The sequence below is a fragment of the Anabrus simplex genome, chromosome 1, assembly GCF_040414725.1.
Source record: "Anabrus simplex isolate iqAnaSimp1 chromosome 1, ASM4041472v1, whole genome shotgun sequence".
Classification (NCBI taxonomy): domain Eukaryota; kingdom Metazoa; phylum Arthropoda; class Insecta; order Orthoptera; family Tettigoniidae; genus Anabrus; species Anabrus simplex.
In genome coordinates, this window is record NC_090265.1 from 698,090,153 (window position 1) to 698,116,021 (window position 25,869).

Here is a 25,869-nt window from a genome sequence, read left to right on the forward strand (position 1 = left end):
TTAACGTGGAATGAGCTATAGCAACACTGTGGTACCAAGTGAACCTGAGTTAACATCTGCTCATTCAGAGTAGACACAAAACAAACTATTCTGTATCAACACTTAACAAGTTTCTTTATTTAAATGAGACATTTAAATAACATATTTTCAATTGAGTGAAGTCCTTTGGCATACTAGGGGGCGTTAGTTTTTATGATAGAAATCATATCTAATTACCATGGTGAATAGCATGTATGGAAGGTTCATAGATGAAAATATGGACATCTCCTTAAAGTGATTGCTGGTATAGGACATTTCGATTCATGAACAGTTAGCATCTTTAGAATTCCACGTGATGTGTTGAAGAACTCTTCTTGCGAACCTGAAGGTAAATCTTACGTCAACTGGCGTAAGGAGACAACTCGGTCTTGTATTCGGGAACCCAGTAACAGAGAGTATGCATGTCGTAAGTGGGGATGATAGTTACCTCTGAAAGTAGACAAAGCATTTTACAGACACTCATACAAAAGAATGCAGAGAATGAGTGGTTAGACTTGCTATATCCAGCTTTATCTGTTCTAAAGGACTGGAGCACTGTAATTCAGAGGTGGTCTAACAGTCATCTGGCAAGCCAGGATAGGTTAAGTCTACATGGAAACTCTCAAGTGGTGGAGGTACTGTCACAGATGCCTGATCCAATGAGTAGTCAGCGCAAAAAGGAATAGAGTGGGAGAGGGAACCTTTAACTTTGATGTCAAAATGGAACATATATTGTACTAGAAACAAAATGTTCCAAATATTCTTTTTTAAATAACAATAAAAATGGTGATGGACTCTCTAATCAGTTGTTTACTTAGTCTATCCTTAAACGATTTTTTAAGAAGTCGGAAATTTAACAAATATTTCCCTTCGTAAATTCTTCCATTCCCTGTTTATTCTTCATTCCAATTTATCCTCTCGATTTCCAAGTTTACCTTCATACTATGGATTTCCCCCTTTTAAAACCCCTTTCAAGCTTATTCTTCTACAAATAACATTTCACACCATCACTCCATTGACAGCTTAGTTTAGCAGCTCCTTTCCTTACTTAGAAGTCTTTGACATGTTTGCAACATTTTCGTAACATTGCGGTTATTTAGTGATCAACCAGAACAGGTCGTGCTGCTTTCCTTCAAATCTTTTCTAGTTCTTGTATTAACAAATCTTGGTGTCAGTTCCCTACAATGGAACCACACTCTAGTTGATTCTTGTCAGAGACTTCTATGCCTTCTCCTTTATAACTTTGCTATAACCCCAAAATACTCTCATAAACATTTGGAGATAACTGTAACGTTCATTTACAGTCCAGTTTAAGTTCTTTCCTCTTCTTAACACCTAAGTACTCACAGTGATCCCCCTGGGGTACTTTCACCCCAACAACACAGTAATTGAAAGAGAAAGGAAACACCAGGCATTTAGTTAGTAGAACCAAAAATATTATTACTATTATTATTATTATTATTATTATTATTATTATTATTATTATTATTATTATTATTATTATTATTATTACTTGCAAAGCACAGTAGAGGATTGAAACAACAAGACCCACAGAATCAAGACACTCAAAAACGTAGACACCAGACTGCAGACCAAGTTCGACAAACAAACTCATGGGAAGAGTGATTTCAGACGAGGAGTGAGAATCAAGTTACAAGAGAATAAAGACGTACTGGGCTGAGATAAAATAGAAAAATCCATTGTATAATTGTCTAAAGTGGTCCAATGAGGGCCATAAATTATAAAGTAAACAATAAATAAATAAACAATTATTTACTATACAAACTCTGTTCATGGCACCACGAATACAAATATATCATTTTTATTTTGCATCATTGCTATTTCCTTAGAGACTGTAAGATCAGATGTGGAGGGGAGAGGTTACAAATGGGAGGATGTACTGGATCAGAAGATGTATCAGGACAGAAGGAGATGGCGGGCGCTTGTGCACCACACTTGGGAAACTGGAGTTGGGAAATGATGATGATGATGATGATGATGATGATGATTATTGCTATTTCCTTGTTTTTTTAATATTTTGACAGCATTTTATTTGATTTTGCAACATTCCTTGGCCATTGTAACCTATTTTCACATTATATACCATCATAATATTGTCTGTTGACCATCTCACAATATTTTAATTTCTCTTTGCAATCGCTCACTATTCTGTAACTGAGGGAACAGTATAACAGTATAACCCATGTTAGGAGCGGCTGCAAGGGCATCTGTTCCCCATGTAACGGGACTGAATAATTGCTGGCAGCAGCTCTAAAATGCCTTTGGCATTGGCGACTATATCATAACAATAGCCGAAAATAAGTGGTGGTAATTATCAGCCTCGGAACAGGTTAGGGCGAAACCTGCTAAGAGCGGTTAATATTATGAACGTGGGAGTATTTAATTTAGAGAAATGAATTTCATTCTATGTGTCCTATTGAACTTTAATTAAACCAGATAAAATAATAACTGAGTTATTCCAACTTTTCTATACAAATTAAATAGTGTTTGCTAAATAAACATTTTAAGGGACTACTTTCAACCTATTTAAAGGTCATCTTCAGCCATATCGCGTGTAGAAAAAAGTATTTGAAACACAGTTGTTTTAAAGATGGTCTTAAAATATAGAATTTTGACACTATGAAAAATTGTTTGTAGAATTTCCTGAAAACACATTTGTTGTAAGAAATTAGTTCACTTACCTGTAGTAATATACGTGAAGAAGTCGTATAATATTCTTCATAGTATTCAAGAACGTGGATACAATATTCAAAATTCATTCATGATGAGATGTGGAAATGGGCATATTTCCATAGTGTTGTTGTGGTAGAGTAGAAGAAGTCTAATGATATTCTTCTTATCACTGTGGATCATAGATACACCTTAGAATAATTCATAATCTTGATGAGATGTAGAATTGAGCATATATGCAAAGTATTGCTTAAGTAAGATGTGAGTTGAAGAAATATGTTATTGCAGTAGAGAGAAAATTCTATATAGTTGTGTATAAAGGAACCAATGTAAAAAATATTGAATGTATCCATGGAGATTAATGACATTACGAAATGAAAGTGAAAAGGCACTTGAAGATATGAATTAAGTTAAAGATTTTATATTCTTTGTATTAAAATAGTAGAATGAATTATAATTATCACCTAATACAGATATAAAAGAAAGGATAAATAATATTAGAAAATTGTAGGAAGTATTAATGAAGTTTAAGGAATGTAAAGTATTAAATGAAAATAATGAAAGGAAGAAAAAATAAGTCAAAATGTATCTCATCTTACCTAACCAAGTGTTGGACTTATTAGTAAACTAACGTAGGCAATAAATTGCTCAAAATTCGAAGATTTACCTATCAACACAATGGAATTATTGCAGTGGAACTGCAGTAGTTATTACTGTCGCCTGGCTGAGTTACGTCAATGTATATCCGTCGAGGCTGCTTCCATAGTCTGTCTACAGGAATCTCGTTTGAGACCTGGACACGACACGACTATGAGAGCATATCGTATTTATTCCTGTTCCGAGGTATCTGTGGAACAGCAGAGGTGAAAGAAGGTGCGGGCTTGAATAGGTCTCAACTACAAAGTTCGAAAGATGATTTAAAATTTCAACAAAGGTTATATTTTCAAAACTTAACAATGGTGACATAGAATTTGAAAACTTAACAAGTCAACAACAAGCCAAAATCAGATACAAAGAATTTACAAGTGTTAGGGGATTGTTACAAGGTCAGGGCTTCGAGCCCCACAATCACAATCTTTGAGCTATTAGCCCAACTTTACCAAGGTACAAAATCGAACAAAGGGGCAGAAAACCCCATCATGCCAAGGAGCACTTGCTCCAAATTACAATGTTAAGCCTCCAAGAGGCACTCAGAAGTCAAATTTAGGAAAGAGCAGACCCGCTCTCAATTTTACAAGCCTATCAAAGGCCACAACAAACTTAACTCCTAACTGCCCTCAAGGCACACATATAATGGTAAAGGGGTACCTCGTACCCAATCTATTGGGCCTTCTCAGAAAGGAAAACAAAACGAGTTAAATAAATGGCCCAAAATACAAACTTGAATGGAGGCGATTACTTGCACTCCTACACTAAAGTTTTTGTTTTAAAACCTATGTGGCGCGAGGCCGAAACACAAGGACTAATCCCAAGCTAAGGAGGTGACCCATATGAGAAAACTTTAATATGTTAAGGAAGAGAAGAAACGGTTATAAAACGTAGTCACCTCGTTTTCAAAATGAAGGGGAGTTCGAGAGGGTAAAGCACTCTCTATCCCCGCTTTACAGTAAAAGAGATTTGTAGATTTTACATAGACAGAAAAGGAATTTACATTTCAAAAGGTAAGTTACATACTAAAGGTTTCGAACCCTCCCCGAGAGTTAAATTGCTGAGCTAGCAAGAAATGAAGATGTTAAACGGCCATTACCTTCTTGAAGAGCTGCTGCTTTAAGAAAGAGGCGCTTCCCGCCCCCTGTTACATAGCCACACACCGAGTCAGATGTTATACTAGTGGCCCTGAGACAAGAAAATCAGCAGTTTTATACCCTCGTGGAGAATTCGAGACCTTTCAAGAATGAGTAGACACACCCCTCAATTTTATTGGGTCGCTAAACGTTATACATCAACATCGAAGAAGAAAGACACTGTTGGTCAAAAATTAATTAAAGAAATTCGGGATTGGCCAAGTTCAAAACTGGCGGACAGTAATATTGCCAACCCCAAAATTAAAAGAACAAAATTTAGTAAAGACAAAACTTCAAGAGAGTTCATTCCCTTGCGCCAGAGTGTGTTACCATAGTTTTTTTTTTTTTTTGGTAGAGACATCTGTTAGAGAATGTTCACACTTCTTGATCAATGAAAAACAGAAGCAAATCAAAACCACTCAGTGACCTCTTCTGATAACTAGTAGAGTTAGTTCAGTGGTTAAAGTTCTGGGTTTCTCCAGTAGAGAAGTTTCAATTGGCGCAAGTTTTGAACTTGCGTCGCGTAGAGGTGTATCACCCGGTACAATTCCAAAGACAGAGTAGCTGTGGATGGCGCAGCAACTGGGGGCGTTTGTACCCTAGTTCGCTCCGACATTTTCAGCAAAAAAGTACCGCTCCGTACTGTAATGACAACGGTTTCCAACGTGTACATTACACCGGATTACGACCTTAAAATTCGTGTACTACAAGATCTGATCACTCAGTTGCCTCCTCCTTTCCTCAAGCTGGGAGACGTGTACGCCCGTAACTTACTATGGGGTTCTCCGTCTTGCTGTGCTAGGGGGAGGATGCTCGAGCGAATGATCAACCTGTTTGATCTTTGCGTGCTTAATACAGGGGAACCGACACATTTCAGCAGAGCACATGGCACATTCTCCTGTTACGGTGGCAATTACACGACGACCTCTGTGATAGTGACCACTCCCCGATAATTCTATCTCTCTTGAATCAAAGACAGTCCGAAATACCCAAGTGCTTCGGCGGGAAAATTGTCTAGAAATTTTTAAACGCGCAGTGATGGCTGACGATATGCTGGAGCCTGTTGGTGACAACGTCTCTTCCATTACTACTGGAATATTGGCTGCTGCAGAGGAAATAATTCCTTTCTCATCCGGTATCCATCGCCGGAAACAAGTCCCATGGTGGACGGAGGAAATTGCAGCAGGCATACGCGATCGCCAACGGGGTTTTGAGCATTATCGTCAGATTCCTACGACGGATTATCATATCACATTTAATCGTCTGCGCGCGAAGTCCAGTTTCTTGATTCGAGAAAGTAAGAAAGCTACGTGGGAAAAGTATGTGTCATCCATCAAGGCACATACTCCCTCATCACAAGTATGGACAATACTCCGCCGTATGGTCGGAGTAAAAAATGTGCCCTCAGTACCCGGAATCTCCATAATGGAGATATAGTTACGATTCCTTCAGTCATTGCCGACCACATCTCGTCACATTTCACAGATACGTCCAGCTCTAGGAGATACGACTCTGCATTTCTTCCAATTAAGCGCGAAGCAGAGGCACACCATCTCCCTTTTGCCTCTAGTGCTTCGCATCCATACAACGTGTCCCTCACGGAGTGGGAGTTGTGGAGTGCACTCGCGCTATGCAGAGTTATGGCTCCTGGACCGGACAAAATCGAAAATCTCAAGCACATCCTCACCCTATTCAAGAGAATATGGATTGAGGGTGTGTTTCCATCTCAATGGCTCGAGGGAATTTTCATACCATTCCAAAGCCAGGTAAAGATCCAAAATGTCTGGATAGTTATAGGCCAATATGCCTTACGAATGGCCTCTGCAAGCTATTTGAAAGGATGGTTAACCGGCGTCTTGTGTAGGCCATGGAAAAGGAGGGGTTTCTTATCTAACTACCAGTGTGGTTTTCGCACTCAACGGTCTGCCACTGATCACCTGGTGAGCGCCATTCAGGAGGCTTTTCTCCGGAATGAACACCTAGTCGCCGTGTTTTTTGACCTGGAGAAAGCTTACGACACTACCTGGCGATATGGGATTCTCTCCACTCTACACCAGTGGGGATTTCGAGGAAATTTCCAACGTTTATTGAGAACTTCATGTCCCTCCGTCTCTTTCGAGTCCGAGTAGAGAATGCATTTTCTCAATATTACGTTCAGGATAATGGAGTATCTCAGTGCTCTGTACTGAGGGTCACGCTGTTCGCAATCGCCATCAACGGCATAGTTGCCGCTGCTGGACCCGCAGTCGTGCCATCGCAGTATGTAGACGACTTACCCCTATATTACAGCTCTGGAAGGGTGGCGTTTGCTGAGAGTTAGCTACAGCAAGCTATTAACAGAGCCGACAGATGGGCCCTGCAACATGGTTTTCGACTTTCAGCAGCGAAAACCTCTGTTTTACACTTCTGTCGACCTCGGCTAGTGCATCCCGAACCAGAGCTCCGCTTGTGAAACAGTCTCTTGCCAGTGGTTGACAGCTGTAAATTCTTGGGTCTCAAATTTGATGAGAGACTTACGTGGCAGCCCCACATCCGTCAGTTGAAGGTTGCCTGCATGAAGAGATTAAACATGCTTAAGTTTCTCAGCGGCACTTCGTGGGGGGCTGACCGTGCGGTATTGCTATGATTTGACACGGCGACGGTCCTCTCTCGAATTGACTATGGAAGTGCGGCTAATGGCTCAGCATCAAAATCTACGCTGAGCTTTTTAGACATTATTAACCATAGTGGAGTGAGGCTGGCAACGGTTGTTTCTTGTAGTGGACCCATTCCCATCCTACTCGCTGAAGCGAGAGTTCCAACTTTACGGATAAGTAGGCAGCCGTTACTCCCCACGTACGATGCCAAAATTCGTGTAATTCCGCTGCATCCAACCTATCAATACATCAATCGTACCCAATACCACCAGCGGTGCAAAGACCGGTCGAAGGCCACACGGCCGGTTGGGTTTCGGATTGATAGCTTGTGTCATGAATTGAATATTGATATCGGTGGTTATCTTGAACAATCTCTTAGCGAGGTACCTCCGTGGTTGGTTCCGCGACCGGATATACGTCTAGATTTGCTCCGTGGACCCAAGGTGAACACGGATTCCTTCGCTTATCGGAGGTATTTCCAGGACTTCTTCACGGATGGTTCTAAAATCGGAGATAATGTTGGTTGTTCCTTCGTCACTGATGGTATGAGCACGAAGATTTCGCTTCCTAAAGTATGTAGCGTGTATACTGCAGAGCTTTACGCCATCTCAGAGGCTCAGTTTGCACTGCGTGACGAAAGAAGCCACTTTCTTTTCTGTACCTATTCGTTAAGCTCTCTGCAGTCTATTGAAACATGTTTCTCGCAACACACACTGGTACAGCTGATACATGACCTTCTAGCCAGGTTAGGTGATGCTGGTACCAGAATCACTTTCGCGTGACTTCCAAGCCACGTTGGGATTGCGGGAAACGAACTTGCGTATAAAGCTGCAAAGGAAGTGTACTTTTACCGCCAAGGCCAGTCAATGTACCTGCTAACGATATTTGTCCTCAGCTACGTCGAATCATCCTAATCGGAGTGGCTAGCTACCCGAATTCCCAACAAGTTGAGAGCAATTAGGAAGACAACTACCGCGTGACGGTCCTCTTTTCGACCTTCACGGAGAGAGGCCATAGTACTATGCATGCTGAGGATAGGTCATTTACGATCCACGCACTCTTATCTCCTAAAGAGGGAAGAAACCCCCAGTGTGTTCTTGTGGTGCCGACTTCACCGTGGCCCACATCAACACAGTGTGCGCCGATCTCTCTGGCCTAAGATGGACCCTCGGCCTGCAGGAAACACTCGAACGCATACTAGCCGATGACGCGAATACTGCTGATCTCGTCATCCGCTTTATGTGCGACAGTGGACTTATCAAGTGTATATAAATAACAAGTGTACTGTTACTCAGGGTACGTACGTTCCCTTTTGATCCGTTAGTAATTTTTTCGGTCTAATTCATAATAGTTTTTGTTTTATTTTGTACTGCGCTTCCAAAGTCCTTTGTTGAATAAATAATTTTGTTTTATATTTTAAATTTCTTTTCAAATAATTTGTTCAGGGAGGATGATTACCTCGGTGTACTCCCTCTTAAAACAAATATTATTACCACAACCACCACCATATCTGTTCATGGGACCACTATTACAAATATATCATTTTTATTTTGCATTATTGCCATTTCCTTGTTTTTAGTATTTTGAAAGCATTTTCTAAGATTTTTCAGAATTGGTGGACATTTTACCATATTTTCACACTACATACCATCATAACAATATCTTTTGGCCACTCACATTATTGTTAAGTTCTCTTTGCAATCGCTCACTATTCTGTTACTCAGGGAACAGCATAATAACATCATCTGCAAAAATCCTCATCTTTGATTCTTGTTCATTGCTCATAACATTTAATATAAGTGCAGGTAGCAGATATGGAACCTTTTTGGAGGCAACACTGCTCAGGGAGTCGCGCTCATGCCTATGTGAGTTCCAGAGCACATTGGCCAGCGTGTAGCATCTGGTAAGTGTCTCAGCTCAGGGTTACGAACGAAGACCTCAAGGGAATCTACAGCAGAGAAGATGGACTCTGTAATGTTGGAGATTGAGGAAGAGCAGCCCAGGAATCGGGGACCAGTATGAGTAGAGTATTAATCAGCAGCGTTTGTTACCCATGTTAGGAGCGGCCGCAATGGCGTCTGTTCCCCATGTGGTGGGTGGCCAGAATAATTGCTGGCAGTAGCTCTAAAATGCTTTTAGGTTTGGCGACTATATCATAACAATAGCCTAAAGTGAGTGGTGGTAATTAGCAACCTCCGAACAGGTTAGTGCCTAATGTTCTAAGAGCGGTTACTATTATGAGCGTGGGAGTAATTAATTTAGAGACATGAATTTCACTTTATGGGTCCTATTGAACTTTGATTAAAACAGATATAATAATAATAAGTGAGCTATTCCAACTTTTCAATACAAATTAAATTGTGTTTACTAAATAAACAATTTATGGGACTAGTTTCAACCTTCTCAAAGGTCATCTTCAGCCATATCGCTTATAGAACAAAGTATTTGAAACACAGTTGTTTTAAAGACGGTCTTAAAACATAGAATTTTGACATTATGAAAATTTGTTTATAGAATTTCCTGAACGCACAATTTGTTGTAAGAAATTAGTTCACTTACCTGTAGTAATATACGAGAAGAAGTCATACAATATTCTTCGTAGTATTCATGAACGTGAATACAATTCAAAATTCACTCTTGATGTGATGTGGAAATGGGCAAATATACATAGTGTTGTTGTGGTAGGGTAGAAGAAGTCTTGTGATATTCTTCTCATCACTGTGAAGCATAGATACACTTTAGAATCATTCATAATCTTGATGAGATGTAGAATTGAGCATATATACAAAGTGTTGCGTAAGTAAGATGTGAGTTGAAGAAATATGTTATTGCAGTAGAAAGAAAATTATATATATATTTTTGTATAAAGAAAACAGTGTAAAGTGTAGTGAAGGTATCCATGGAGAATAATGACATTACGAAATGAAAGTGACAAGGCACTTGAAGATATGAATTATATTAAAGATTTTATATTCTTCGTATTAAAATTGTGGAATGAATTATAGTTATCACCTAATGTAGATACAAAGAAAAGGAAGAATAAAATTGGAAAAATGCAGGAATTATTAATGAAGTTTAAAGAATTTAAAATATTAAATGAAAAGAATGAAAGGAAGAAAAAATAGGCAAAATATATCTCATCTTACGTAACCAAGTGTTGGACATATTAGAAATTAACGTAGGTACTTGGAAGCGAAAGACATAAAACACAGAGATTATAAGGAAAATGGAATAGAATTCGAGAGGGAAAGAAAATAAAATCATTTTAAAATAAAATTATGAGATGGGAAACAAGACAAAGATGAGTAAAACTGAAAGTAATAAAGAAATGAATTGAAAGGTGAAATGTTGAGAATGGAAGAGAAAGGAATAAGCGAAACGTACAATTAAATTATGTAAAAAAAACAAAGTCTGCTTAATACAACTTCCATGAGGGGTGCGAGAGGAACGAGTTACGATAAGGAAAAGGAAAATGGAAGAATCGAAAAGAGAAATGTAGAAATATTGTGACTACGACGAAAAAATCAGAGGAGTTCATTTATTTTGTGGAGAAAGAGAATGTTGCATTGATGGGACTGAGTGAGGTCAAGTGGAGGGGAAAGGGAGTGAAGAGGATGATTATAGGGTACACCCTGTGCCGGAGTGGAGGAGGTGAGGCAAGGAATAGAGTGGGAGTGACTGTTAACAAAATGCACAATGTAAAAGTAACTTTTAGAACTAACAACAGGAATGTAGATATCTTAAATCACTCTACCTTGGTGAACAAACTAAAGTTTTTTCTAAATCCATGATTTACAGATTTAAATGCAACAACGGCAGTTCTTCGTATGTTGGGCATACTGGGCGTAATTGTACTATCAGATATTCAGAACATGTTAACGCTTTAAAATTCAATAGATTTTCTGCAGTAGGGCAGCATATACATGGTTCTAAACATAATTTCACCAAAATAGAACAGGACAAGCAAATACTTGAAATAATAAACAAAGGCCCCCTACTATTATTTTGATCCTAATTTAAATTTAAGCGACATTTCAGTGAAAGCAAATATTCTTCCCGATATTTTTATCTTCATTTTTAAAAGTGTTAAATCTTTAAACTCAAATTTGATTTTCCACACATTTCATAGTACCCATCCACTCATTTTACCCATTACCTTTCCCACCTGCCCCACCTTAAATTCACTCCCCTTTCCTCCTTTACCTCCTTCCCATCTTCCCCTCTCCCTTTCTTCTCTTTCACTTTCCGACCTCTTACACAATTCCAAATTTAGCCCCTCCCTGTATCACGTTGTGCAAATTGAGTAATATTTATTATATTTTCGCGATCATTTCATTGCCTTTAAAATATTTCCCTCACCTAAATTGGCTTTCATTACTCTGATTATGTCTTTATATTTCCCACGGTATCTCCTGTCTGTCGTAAGAGGCGACTAATAGAGGCCTCAGGGGTTCTGAACTTTGGAGTGTGCATTGGCGACCACGGGGCCCTCAGCTGAGTCCTGGCACGGCTTCTACTTACTTGTGCCGGGCTCCTTACTTTCATCTATCATACCCGACCTTCCTTGGTCAACTCTTGCTCTTTTCAGACCCCGACAGTATTACATAAAGAGGCCTAGGAAGTCTTTCACATTTACGCCCTTCGTGTCCCGTGTCTTCCTTTGGCCGACTCCTTCATTTTTCGAAGTGTCTGATCCCTTCCATTTTTCTCTCTGGTTAGTGTTATATAGAGGATGGTTGCCTAGTTGTACTTCCTCTTAAAACAATAATCGCCACCACCATCACCACCACTGGACCAAATGTGACTGAATAGGAGGCTATATTTCTTGAAAATGGATCTCTGAGAATTAGAGTAGGCGAAGCTTTATCTGACCCTGTAATAATTCAGAGGGGAATTCCTAAAGGCAGTATTACTGGTCATTTATGTTTTCTTATACGTATAAGAAGTGGAATCAGAGAGAAGGTTTTTGCGGATAATGTTATTCTGTATTGAGTAAGAAATAAGTTACAAGATTGTGTGCAACTGCAAAATGACCTCGATAATGTCGTGAGATGTACAGTAGGCGATGGTATGATGATGAACGGAGTTAAAAGTCGGGTTGTCAATTTAACAAATAGGAAAGTCCTCTCAGTTTTACTTACTGTGTTGATGGGGTGAAAGTTCTTTGTGGGGATCATTGTATGTCCCTAGATATTAATATAAGAAAAGATCTTAATTAGGGTAATCACATAAATGGGATTGTAAATAATGGGTACAGATCTCTGCACATGGTTATGCGTGTGTAGTATGAGGGTTGTAGTAAGGGTGTAAGGGAGAGAGCATATAAGTCCCTGGTAAGACCCCAAATAGAGTATGGTTCCTGTGTATGGGACCCTCATCAGGATTACTTTATTCAAGAACTGGAAAATATCCAAAGAAAAGCAGCTCAATTTGTTCTGCGGGTCAATAAAAGAGTAGCGTTACAAAAATGTTGCAAAGTTTGGGCTGGGAAGACTTGGGAAGAAGGAGGCGAACTGCTCGACTAAGTGGTATGTAATATCAATAGAGTTGGTCCATTATTGGACATTATAAATTTTCCAGCTAACTCATTCCTGGTTGCCAGCGTTTCGCCCCAGTGTGCTAAGTTGGGCTCATCAGTTTGTGGACAATATTGGTATTATAAATTTACTCATTCGGAACAAATATTTCAGGTTTTCTATGGGAGTCAACATCTTTATCATAAGTCGTATGTTCCGTGTTGTTAGTGGAGTATGGTGTTGAATGACGTTAGTAGACGAATAAATTCGTGTGGTGTCTTTAAAAGTAGGGAAGATCACTATATTAAATAAAGTTGGAATTCAAGGGGACAAACTGGGGTAAATTTTCGTTTATAGGAAGGGGATTTAGGGATTGGAATAACTTACCAAGGGAGATGTTCAATAAATTTCCAATTTCTGTGAAATCATTTAAGAAAAGTCTAGGGAAACAACATATTGGGGATCTGCCACCAGGGCGACTGCCCTAATTGACGATCAGTACTGATTGATTGATTGATTGATTGATTGATTGATTGATTGATTGATTGATTGATTGATTGATTGATTGATTGATTGATTGATTGATTGATTGATTGATTGATTGATTGATTGATTGATTGATTGATTGATTGATTGATTGATTGATTGATTGATTGATTGATTGAAATCATTTATCAAGGGAGTGTGGTGATATAAGTTCTCTGGAATTTTGTTCGTAGTATACCAGAACTCTTTGGACATGTGTGTGATGCTCACTGACTTGTGTTAATCTATTTTTTCTTTTTTGTTGCTATTTGCTTTACGTCGCACCGACACAGATAGGTCTAAAGGCGACGATGGGGTAGAAAAAGCCTAGGAAGTGGAAGCTGCCGTGGCCTTAATTAAGGTACAGCCCCGGCATTTGCTTGGTGTGAAAATGGGAAACCACGGAAAACCATCTTCAGGGCTGCCGACAGTGGGGCTTAAAACCACTATCTCCTGATTACTGGATACTGGGCGCACTTCAGCGACTGCAGCTATCGAGCTCGGTTTAATCTAATTCATCTCTTGTGTAACTGAGTTTCATATATTCAAGGTTATCCATATATATTTCAGCTAATAATCCGGAAGATGGAGCTCCCATTGGGAGGCTAATTTGGTGATAGATGTTGTTGTTATTAAACGTAAAGAATTTATTGTCCAATATATACTATAGTATGGTCATGAATTCATGTATTTCCTCTTTACTAAGCTGGCTATGTTTGTTTGAATTATTTTGGGCATACCAAAGCCAAAGAACACATCCATGGTATACACTTCTAGGCTAATTGTGTGGACGATATCTTCGCAATAATAGATCAACAAATAGCTAGATTTTCTTCCATACTCACCCATTTAAACTCAGCAGACCCTTACATAATTTGTACAAGTGAAACAGAAATAAATTCCACTATTAACTATTTAGATCTAAAAATCACAATGTAATGGGCCTCTTATTTATGACATTTATCAAATTCCTACCCAAACAAGCAATGTCATAAAATACAAGTCAGCTCACCCAGGTGCAAAGAAAAAAGGCTACATTTTACAGTCTGCCCCATAGAACTATTAATATTCCACTATCTAAACAGAAATATAGGAAAGAATCGGAAATCATTTATAAAATAGTGCAATATAATGGATATAACAAATCATTAATTAATAAGAGCATTAATAAAATTAAGAACAAGTTCGCACCCACTCTCAATCAACCCAATAAGAAAAAGTTCTGTACCTAATTTACTATCAACAATGATAAGATATACCATATCACAAATATACTCAAGAAATCAACATAGCTTTTAGTACCAAACGAACAATTTCCATCCTAATTTTTAATACCGACACGATTAACACTTCCAACAAATTCCTAAGTTCAGGAGTTTGTAAATTAAATGTGCCAAATGTGATGCGAGTTACATTGGTCAGACAGGAAGGTAATTCCTGATCAGGTATCTAGAATATTTTAATGCCATGAGGTACGATAAATTTTCGGCAATGAGCCAACATATAACCAATTTTCGACACTCTTTTCAAACTATAGAGGAAGACATGATTATTCTGTGTCGAGCCAACGAGAGTGAATTATTAAACTACCTTGAGAGTCTACACATTGACACAGGCCAAATAAATATTCCTACATATGATTGGAACGAGATGTCACAAATAATTAAGTATTTTATTAGAAGTATTCAAAAATAATTTCAAACCATGTATCCCTTAACCTACTATCGCTCCACGTCACCTTCCCTATAACTAACCTCCGCTCTCTTACCCCGCCTCCTACCTCCTCCCTCCTCTCACAACTCCACACTAGGTGCAGTTGTTCATTCCAAATCGTCGTTAAGTAGCCGGTCTACTACCAACCGCATCACAACACAGCAATCCCCGGTCCATAAGGTGAGACAACCTTCTCTCTTTTCACAATTTGAAGTCAATACCTCAATTCGCCATGACTTATAATATATGTTCTTCTTCTTATAGGTTCCATTCTATGGAACAACGATTTTATAGCTATTAGAGGGATAACATCCACAACATCAACCTTGGTCCGTTCTAAACTGCTCTAAGACCAACATGCATATAAGATTCAACAAAATTCCATTATTTATCTACAAAAACTAGAACTTTAAAGCAATATTTACGTATAATGATGAGAAATATGCAAAAAAATAAATCCACAAAAGAAGATCGCAATGAGAGAACATAACTCTTGAATTAAATTTTTCACACAAATTTCCTTATATTTTCATTGTTTTGTAACATTTTTATGTACTAATGATGATTCAAAGGGTCGAAACATGTCTATGCTTTAAGGAGACATTGTAGGTAACAAATGTTCCATTTAATTCAATGCTAAAAGTGAACATATTTAGGTACACCCTGTAGACAATATAACCATTACATTACCTTAAAAAAATTCATGGATAAACAATACCATGCATATTTAGTACATTTGCACTAATGAGGTCTGAGAAATAAAATAATAATTAGGTGAAACGTTTCTTTTCAAAAAAATCGAAATTTTCAATGCTCTTCACACAAGTATTTAAACTCCTACACAACATATTGACCTAAATTTGTATCACTTTCATTATTTGGGTATGGGAAGTAAGTTCAGTAAGTTTCATGGTTATAGCTCTCTTGCTTTTCAAGAAATATGTACCTATAATTGAAAAACTCACTTTTCTTGTAATTTCAATTTAATTTTTTAAAATTCTTTTTGTCTTCATAATTAGAACAATCATGCCCCATAATCTGGATCATCTGCATCATTAGCTTCTTCCCTCTTCCTTTTAGTGTTCCTCTGATGCTTTCTGGCATCTTGCCAAGTAACGTTGGTTCGTTTCCCAGCCATGATCACTCCCTGCTGGTCTGTATCATTGAGCGTTGATTGTGTGTTGACCCCTGATTCAATACCTAACAGCTTTAAGACTTTCTTCTTGCCGGATACTCCTTCATTTAATCACAAAACTGCATCGTAAACATCAAATTTCATTGTTTCCAATCCCACAAGCACATATTTTGGTACGGTAACCTTGTCCATATTACAGAATTGAAACATTCATTTGGATTCTGTGTGGCACCATGCAAGCATTATTTTAGGAGATCCGGCTTGCTTAGTTCTCTTTAAATAGGCTTTATTGCCTCCATTATTGGACCCGGTAAGGGACGTTTTAGTTGTCATAGATGCTTCATTCCTTTTCATTTTATCAGAACCTGCACAATATATATGTAGTTCAACTTTTTCTTGGAAGCACTTGGTTTGTCTTGGAGTTTAGGTTCACTTTTGCACTTACAGTTTCTTATTTCGGTAATAGTTCCTTTAGACTCACTACACTAACTTATGTTAGAGGTGTACTGATTACCTCTAAATTTAGCTTTGGGGAGAACTTCTTTATCCTAGGCATTGTAAGATCTATATTTTTAACACAATTTAACACATGCACACAAGTTACAAACAAGCTGAGAACTGACATGTATTCGAACCCAAACTCTCTATCCAGAGAATAAACAAGGAAACTGCACATACAGTACTGCCAATACACGTGTTTAAATACTGCCATTGTGAGAAATATGCTTATGTGACACTGCTTTACAGAGACCTATGTCCTTTAGTTTCGGCATGTATAAAAGGGGCGTGGCATCCATTGTGCACTATGGCACAAACTAATTTATATTTCAAAAACTAACAGTCCGATCTTCATGAAACAATCTAAGACTTATTCAGAAAAGTGTGCGTTAATAAAGTAAACAATAAAATAAATATCCCAAATTTGACCCCATTAGGCTACAAGGTCCCCTTAAACTATCTATGTGTTAATTTCATCCATAGATTGTCTTTTTTTCATCTACTGATATTTATTATCTTTAATCATTAGGTAATTTTTCTTTGTCCATTCGAAGAGTATGTAGAAGCCTACCTAAAGCCTTTCTTGATTAGGTGATATCAGTGTCATATCATGGGCATGTTTATATACATTTTTGATCATGATGATGTTGATGAAACTCAAGTGGTGTACGCTGGGATTAAGACATGGGCTACCATTAAACTTAGGTTACCCATTTCGATGGTTGGTTTAGTGAACGTCAGCCTTCAGCATTTTGAGCTGCAGCCAGTTGCCAATGGAGAAGACTGCTGCGTTGTCAAGGCTGCTTTACAGGCTACTGCCCCGGACTCTGCTACTGCCAATGCTCAACCCCTGATCAGTGGAGACCCCCTGTCGGTGGGGGCGGTAGAATGAGAAACACGGTATCCCATGCCTGTAGTAAGAGGCGACTGAAAGGGGCCTCAGGGGCTCTGAAATTTTTAGCGTGGGTTGGATACCACGAGCCCCTTAGCTGAGTACTGGCATTGCTTCCACTTACTTGTGACTATCTCCCGACTTTCTTCTATCATATCTAACCTTCCTCGGTCAACACTTTTTCTTTTCTGACCCCGGCAGTATTACGTATGGAGGCCAAGGGTATCATTCATTTTCACGCCCTCCGTGACCCTTCTCTTCCTTTGGCCATGGTAGCCTAAGATTTAGCAAATGAAAGTCCTGCTCTGTGGCTAAATGGATAGAACGCTTGCCTTTGGTCCGATGGCCCCGGTTCAGTTTCCAAAATCAACCCCCTCATACTGTTAATTCCATGGCTTGGGGACTGAGTTTTTATGACGTCTTCGCCATTCTCTTTATCCCCCTTACGTAAACACCAAGCCTATATGGATGCCATGCCCCAATATTATTATTATTATTATTATTATTATTATTATTATTATTATTATTATTATTATTATTATTATTATTATTATTATTATTATTGTACCGGGCGGTACACCTCCACACCGCTTATTTAAAATGTGCGCCTGTTGAAACTCCTCTGCTGGAGGAAGTCTGAACTTTATGGACAGTATTAATTTTCAAGGTTCTCAGAAGATGTCTCTACCTGGAAATTTTGGAGTTTTTGAACTGTGTCATTTTCGACGTATTTTTGTTTTGCTTGTAGTAAGAAGTGTGAACTTTCTCTTCTAGAGGACACTACTGAAGATCAACAATAGTGCACCCTAGTGCGAAGAAAAAGAACTGTTCTTTGGAGAAAATTTTATTTCAAAAGTTGGTTTCTGGTTAAATTTCTTTCTGTTATTGTTTAAGTTGGCTGTATACCCCTATTTTCCCCCTTGTTTTAGATTTATCCAATCCCGAATTTCTTTTAGTAATTTCCGACCAATCCGATGTATCTTCCCCCAACTTGGATATGTTTCTGTACCCTAGCCAATAAAGTGATTGTGGGCGGGTGTTCTCTTCCCTAAAACGCCTAGAACCTTCCGCGAGAGTATTTAAACTGCTGATTTTTGGGTCTCCGGGCCACTTCTGTTCCATCTTTCAGTGTGTAAAGTACATTGCAGGGGGCGGGAAACGCCTATTTCTTCTCCAGCTGTTCAACACCAGGTAATGGCCTCTTAATAACTTCTTTTCTTGCTAGGTTGGCAGTTTAACTCTCGGAGCGGGTTCGAAGCGTTTCCACCATGTAACCTTTTCCTAAAATGTAACCAATCTTTTCATCTATTATCTTTTAAAGCTGCATATTGGGATAGAGAGTGCTAACCCTCTCGAGCTCCCACTCACATTGTTTTGAGGTGAACTTATTTTCTCAACCTATTCTTCGTTAACGTAAAACAAATTGCTCTTTTCTAAAGTCACCTCTGTAGTATGGGATTAGCCCTTGCATTAGTGGCCTAGAGCCAGATTAGATTTTAAAAACAAGTGTATTAGGAGTGCAGATCGCCTCCTCTCAAATTGTTATTTTAGAGGTCATGTAATTGCCCCTTTTCATTTAATAGACCTCAGTAGGTTGGGTATTTTACCCCTGTGTCTATGTCCAGTGAGGACAACTCGAAGGTGGAGTTTGGTGTGGCCTTTGAGAGGCTTAAAGTTGAGAGCGTGTGGCTCTTTTGAAAATTGAGTGTTGTATGCCTCGTGGAGGCTTTTCAGTGTAATTTGGAGCAAGGACTCCTAGGCATGAATGGGGTTTTCTGCCCCTCTGTTGAAACTTGTGTTTGGGGTAAAACTGAGCTGATTGAACAAGCATTGTGAAGTCAGGGCGCGAAGCCCAAATCCTGTAAATATTGTAACTACCCTTTGGACTTGCTACTTTGTACCTGCCATGCTTGTTATTTCTTTGTTTTTGAAAAGAAAATATAACCTTGTTAAATTTTACATTAACTTTGATTCCGTAGTTTGAGACCCGTTCACGCCCGCACCTTCTTTCACCTCTACCTACCACTAAAACCCGGTAACAATTATTATTAATATTATTATTATTATTATTATTATTATTATTATTATTATTATTATTATTATTATTATTATTTTCGGCTCCAAGGCTAAATAGTTACTGTGCTGGCCTTTGGTCACAGGGGTCCTGGGTTCGATTCCTGACAGGGTCGGGAATTTTAAACATCATTTGTTAATTTCACCGGCACGGGGGCTGGGTGAATGTGTCCTCTTCATTATCATTTCATACACACCAGGACGCGCAGGTCCCCTACGGGAGTCAAATCAAAGGACCTGCACTTGGCGAGCCGAACAGGTCCTCGGACACCCCTGGCACTGAAAGCCAAACGCCGTTTCATTTGTATTATTATTATTATTATTATTATTATTATTATTATTATTATTATTATTATTATTATTATTATTATTATTATTATTTTACAGTCGTACCCATCGTTCACTGGTTAATTAGCTTCCTCCGAAGATCAGTGGTGGTGTCCAAACCATGATCAGGGGCTCGATTCCAACCAACAAAATAAAACATTCAACTTGAAAAATGGCATTTCTACCAATAAAAAAATATATATATCGATACTCTAAAAGCAGCCCTGCAGTTTTCCAACAAGGATGTGGAAGTAAACGGGAGTGAGGAATTCCCACCCTCTCCTATCTATATCATTTAGTCAGAAATATGAGATGAGGAAGTATATACGATAAGTAACGCATGGTTGATAGCAGTGGCGATCTGACGGACCGAAGCCTAGCACACCCATCCTCCGCCCGTCCCCGCTCCAATACGATATCCAGCAGCAAGCCGCGCATTGTGTGTCGAGTGGAGAGGGGCTACATTATCAGTCTCCGGTGCCTTGCTCTCAGAAATATGTGCGACGTTTTTTCTCACTGCTCCCAAGTTCTGCAAAAGGAACAATGTGTCAAATGCTTACAATACAATCTCCTTTAGACTTCCATTATTCTCAATTGAGATTAGGGTTTCACTGATAGCATTGCTAGCCCTCAGTATAGACACCGAAGAAGCTTGTGTTTAAATGGGCCAAACATCTAGATCATCGGTCCCATATATATCTTGTCCTGTTCTGTTGGCGCCCCTGCGAACATATCATGGATTACAAAATTGAATAATAACCGGTATAGCGGTATAGCCCCTTGAAGTATACTCACTGATTTTAGCATAGGTCTGGAAATCGTAATGTATTTTATAGTTAAATAGTTCTTTGATAGGATATTTCTCAGTAACTGAATAATGTACGATTGTATGCCTATGTCCTGTAGTTTGGATATTAGTGTACAAGAAGTCAAAAGCTTTAGATATATCTACAAATAAAACCATCAACTAACCTCGGGGATGCCTAAGTGATTCTCCTTTTGGTCCTGAAGAGATTTTCCTGCATAAACGGTAGAACTGCCTGTGCGAAAAGCAAATTGCTCTTCAGAAATTTTTGAATCGGCAATTGAATCTTTCCGTTTCACAAGGAGTTTCATCAAGATCTTGAAGAGCACACTTTTCAAAGCTATACCTTGAAGTGAACTAGGGTCACTGGAGTCACCTTTCCCTTTATACAACACTTTAAGTGAAGCATTCTTCCATCTTTCTGGTATGGTTCCTATGAGTAAGACATTGATTCAGCAGATTGTTATCACATCTTTCAGAATGTAATCAATCAATGTAATAAGTCACTACTGATCGGCATTATAGGCAGTCGCCCAGGTGGCAGATTCCGTATCGTATGTTTTCCTAGCCTTTTCTTAAATGACTTCAAAGAAATTGGAAATTTATTGAACATCTGCCTTAGGAATTTATTCCAATCCCTAACTCCCCTTCATATAATCGTATATTTGTCCCAGTTTGTCCCCTTGAATTCCAACTTTATTTCATATCGTGATCATTCCTACTTTTAAAGTCACCACTCAGATGTATTCCCCCCAATGGCTCTGAAATTTGTAGCGTGGGTTGGCGACACCGGGGCCCTTAGCTGAGTACTGTCATTGCTTCCACTTACTTGTGCCAGGCTCCTCACTTTCTTCTATCATATTTGACCTTCATTGGTCAACACTTGTTCTTTTCTGACCCCGACGGTATTACGTATGGAGGCCAAGGGAATCTTTCATATTCACGCCCTTCGTGGACCTTGTCTTCCTTTGGCCATGGTAGCCTAAGGTTTAACAAATGAAAGTCCGGCTTTGTGGCTAAATGGATACAAAGTTTGCCTTTGGTCCGATGGCAACGGTTCAGTTTCCAGAATCAACCACCTCAAACTGTTAATTCAATGGCTTGGGGACTGAGTTTTTATGACGTCTTCGCCATTCATTTTATCCCCATTATGTAAACACCAAGCCTATATGGATGCCATGCCCCATTATTACTATTACTATTATTATTATTATTATTATTATTATTATTATTATTATATTATTATTATTATTATTAGTCTATTATTATTATTATTATTATTATTATTATTATTAGCATTATTATTATGGCCGGCTCCAAGGCATCTAGATCATCGGTCCCATATATATCTTGTCCTGTTCTGTTGGCGCCCCTGCGAACATATCATGGATTACAAAATTGAATAATAACCGGTATAGCGGTATAGCCCCTTGAAGTATACTCACCAAGTCCCGTGTTCGATTCCTGCCAGGGTCGGGAGTTTTAAACTTCATTTGTTAATTTCACTGGCACGGGGGTCAAATCAAAGGCCCTGCACTTGGCGAGCCGAACATGTCCTCGGACACCACTGGCACTAAAAGCCAAACGCCGTTTCATTTGTATTATTATTATTATTATTATTATTATTATTATTATTATTATTATTATTATTATTATTATTATTATTATTATTATTTTACAGCAGTCGTACCCATCGTTCACTGGTTAATTAGCTTCCTAGGGAGATCAGTGGTGGTGTCCAAACCATGATCAGGGGCTCGATTCCAACCAACAAAATAAAACACTAAACCTGAAACATAGCATTTCTACCAATAAAAATAAAACTATATCGGTACTCTAACAGCAGCTCTGCAGTCTTCCTATAAGGATGCGGAAGTAAACGGGCGTGAGGAATTCCCACACTCTCCTATCTATATCATTAAGTCAGAAACACGAGATGAGGAAATAAATTTGATGAGTAAAGCATGGTTGATAGCAGTTGGGATCTGACGGACCGAAACCTAGCACACCTATCCTCCGCCGCTCCCCGCTCCTAACCGATATCCAGCAGCAAGCCGTGCATTCTGAGTTGAGTGGAGAGGGGCTGCAACATCAGTCTTAGGTGCCTTGCTCTCAGAAATATGTGCGACGTATTTTCTCACTGCTTCCAAGTTCTGTAAATCAACACTGTGTCAAATGCTTACATTACAATGTGCTTTAGACTTCCATTATTCTTAATTGAGATTTGGGCTTCATTGAGAGCCTTGATAGCCCTCAGTATAGCCACTGATGAAGCTTGTGTTAAACGGGCCTAACATCTAGATCATAGCTCCCACATATATCTTGGTCCTGTTCTGTTCGCGTCTCTGTGAACATATCATGGATTACAGTACGACTCGTTGACTGAACGGTCAGCGTACTGGCCTTCGGTTCAGAGAGTCCCGGGTTCGATACCTGGCCGGGCCGGGGACTTTCATCTTAATTGGTTAATTCCAATGGCACGGGGGCTGCGAGTATGTTTTGTTTTCATCATCATTTCATCCTCATCATGACGCGCAGCTCGCCTACGGGCGTCAAATAGAAAGACCTGCAATTGGCGAGCCGAACCCGTTCTGGGATATTCCGGCAATAAAAGCCATAGGACATTTCATTTCATGGATTACAACATTGAATAATAACCGGTATAACGAGCCCCCTTGAAGTATACTCACTGATTTTAGCAAAGGTCTTTCATAATTTATAGTTAAATACTTCTTTGATAGGATATTTCTCACTAACAATAATGTACGATTGTACCCCTATGTTCTGTAATTTGGACGGTAGTGTACATGAAGTCAATAGCTTTAGATAGATCTACAAATAAAACGAACAACTTACCTCGGTGATGTCTGAATGATTCTCCTTTTGGTCCTGTAGAGATTTTCCTGCATAAATGGTAGAACTGCCTGTGCTAAAACCAAATTTCTCTTCAGATATTTTTGAATCGGCAGTAGAATCTATTCGTTTCACAAGGAGTTTCATCAAGATCTTGAAGAGCACACATTTCAAAGCTGTACCTCGATACGAACTAGGGTCACTGGAGTCACATTTCCCTTTATACAACTCTTTGAGTGAAGCATTCTTCCATCTTTCTGGTATGGTTCCTATGAGTAAGAGATTGATTCAGCAGATTGTTATCACATCTTTCAGAATGTAATCAATCAATGTAATAAATCACTACTGATCTGCAGTATAGGCAGTCGCCCAGATGGCAGACTCCCTATCTGATGTTTTCCTAGCTTTTTCTTAAATGACTTCAAAGAAATTGGAATTTTATTGAACATCTGCCTTAGGAAGTTATTCCAATCCCTAACTCCCCTTCCTACAAACGTATATTTGTCCCAGTTTGTCCCCTTGAATTCCAACTTTATTTAATATTGTGATCACTCCTACATTTTTAAATTAACCACTCAGATGAATTCGCCCCAAGAGCTCTGAAATTTGTGGCGTGGGTTGGCGACAACGGGGCCCTTAGCTGAGTACCGTTATTTCTTCCACTTACTTCTGCCACGCTCCTCACTTTCTTCTATCATATTTGACCTTCCTTGGTCAACATTTGTTCTTTTCTGACCCCGACGGTATTACGCATGGATTCCAAAAGAATCTTTCATTTTCACGCCCTTCGTGGCCCATGTCTTCCTATGGCCATAGTAGCCTAAGGTTTAGCAAATGAAAGTCCGGCTTTGTGGCTAAATGGATAGAAGGTTTGCCTTTAGTCCGATGGCCCCGGTTCAGTTTCCAGGATCAACCCCCTCATACTGTTAATTCCATGGCTTGGGGACCGAGTTTTTTTGACGTCTTCGCCATTCATTTTATCCCCATTATGTAAACACCAAGCCTATATGGATGCCCTGCCCCATTATTATTATTATTATTATTATTATTATTATTATTATTATTATTATTATTATTATTATTATTATTATTATTATGTCCCGCTCCAAGGCTACAAGTTTCGTGTGCTGGCCTTTGGTCACAGGGGTCCCGTGTCTGAATCCTGGCAGGGTCGGGAATTTTAAACATCATTTGTTGATTTCACTCGCACGGGGCTGGTTCTATGTGTCCTCTTAATTATCATTTCATATTCACCAGACGCGCAGATCGCCTACGGGCGTCATATCAAAGGACCTGCCCTTGGCGACCCGAACATGTCATCGGACACCGCTGGCACTGAAAGCCATACGCTGTTTCACTTGTATTATTATTATTATTATTATTATTATTATTATTATTATTATTAACAAGGATGTGAAAGTAAACGGGCGTGAGGAATTCCCACACTCTCCTATCTATATCATTAAGTCAGAAATATGAGATGAGGAAGTATATTCGCTGAGTAAAGCATGGTTGATAGCAGTTGGGATCTGACGGACCGAAGCCTAGCTCATCTATCCTCCGCCGGTCACCACTCCTATCCGATATCCAGCTGCAAGCCGCGCATTGTGAGTCGAGTGGAGAGGGGCGGCAATATCAGTCTCCGGTGCCTTGCTCTCAGAAATACGCGTGACGTATTTTCTCACTGTTTCCAAGTTCTGTAACGGGAACAGCGTGTCAAATGCTTATATTACAACGTGCTTTAGACTTCCATTATTAATTGAGATTTGGGCTTCATTGATAGCCTTGATAGCCCTTAGTATAGCCACTGATGAAGCTTGTGTGAACGGGCCTAACATCTAGATCATACTTCCCACATATAATTTTGTCCTGTTCTGTTCGCGTTTCTGTGAACATATCATAGAACACAAAATTGAATAATAGCCGGTTTAACGGGCCCCCTTGAAATATACTCACTAATTGTAGCAAAGGTCTGGAAATCGTAATGTGTTTTATAGTTAAATAGTTGCATGGTAAGATATTTCTCAACAACTGAATAATGTACGATTGTACTCTATGTCCTGTAGTTTGGATATTAGTGTACATAAAGTCAAAAGCTTTAGATAGATCTACAAATAAAACGAACAGCTTACCTCGGGGATGTCTAAGTGGTTCTCCTTTTGGTCCCTTAATGATTTTCCTGCATAAATGCTAGAACTGCCTGTGCGAAAACCAAATTGCTCTTCAGATATTTTTGAATCAGCAGTAAAATCTATTCGTTTCACAAGGAGTTTCATCAAGATCTGGAAGAGCACACATTTCAAAGCTATACCTCGATGCGAACTAGGGTCACTGGAGTCACCTTTCCCTTTATATAACACTTTGAGGGAAGCATTCTTCCATCTTTCTGGTATGGTTCCTATG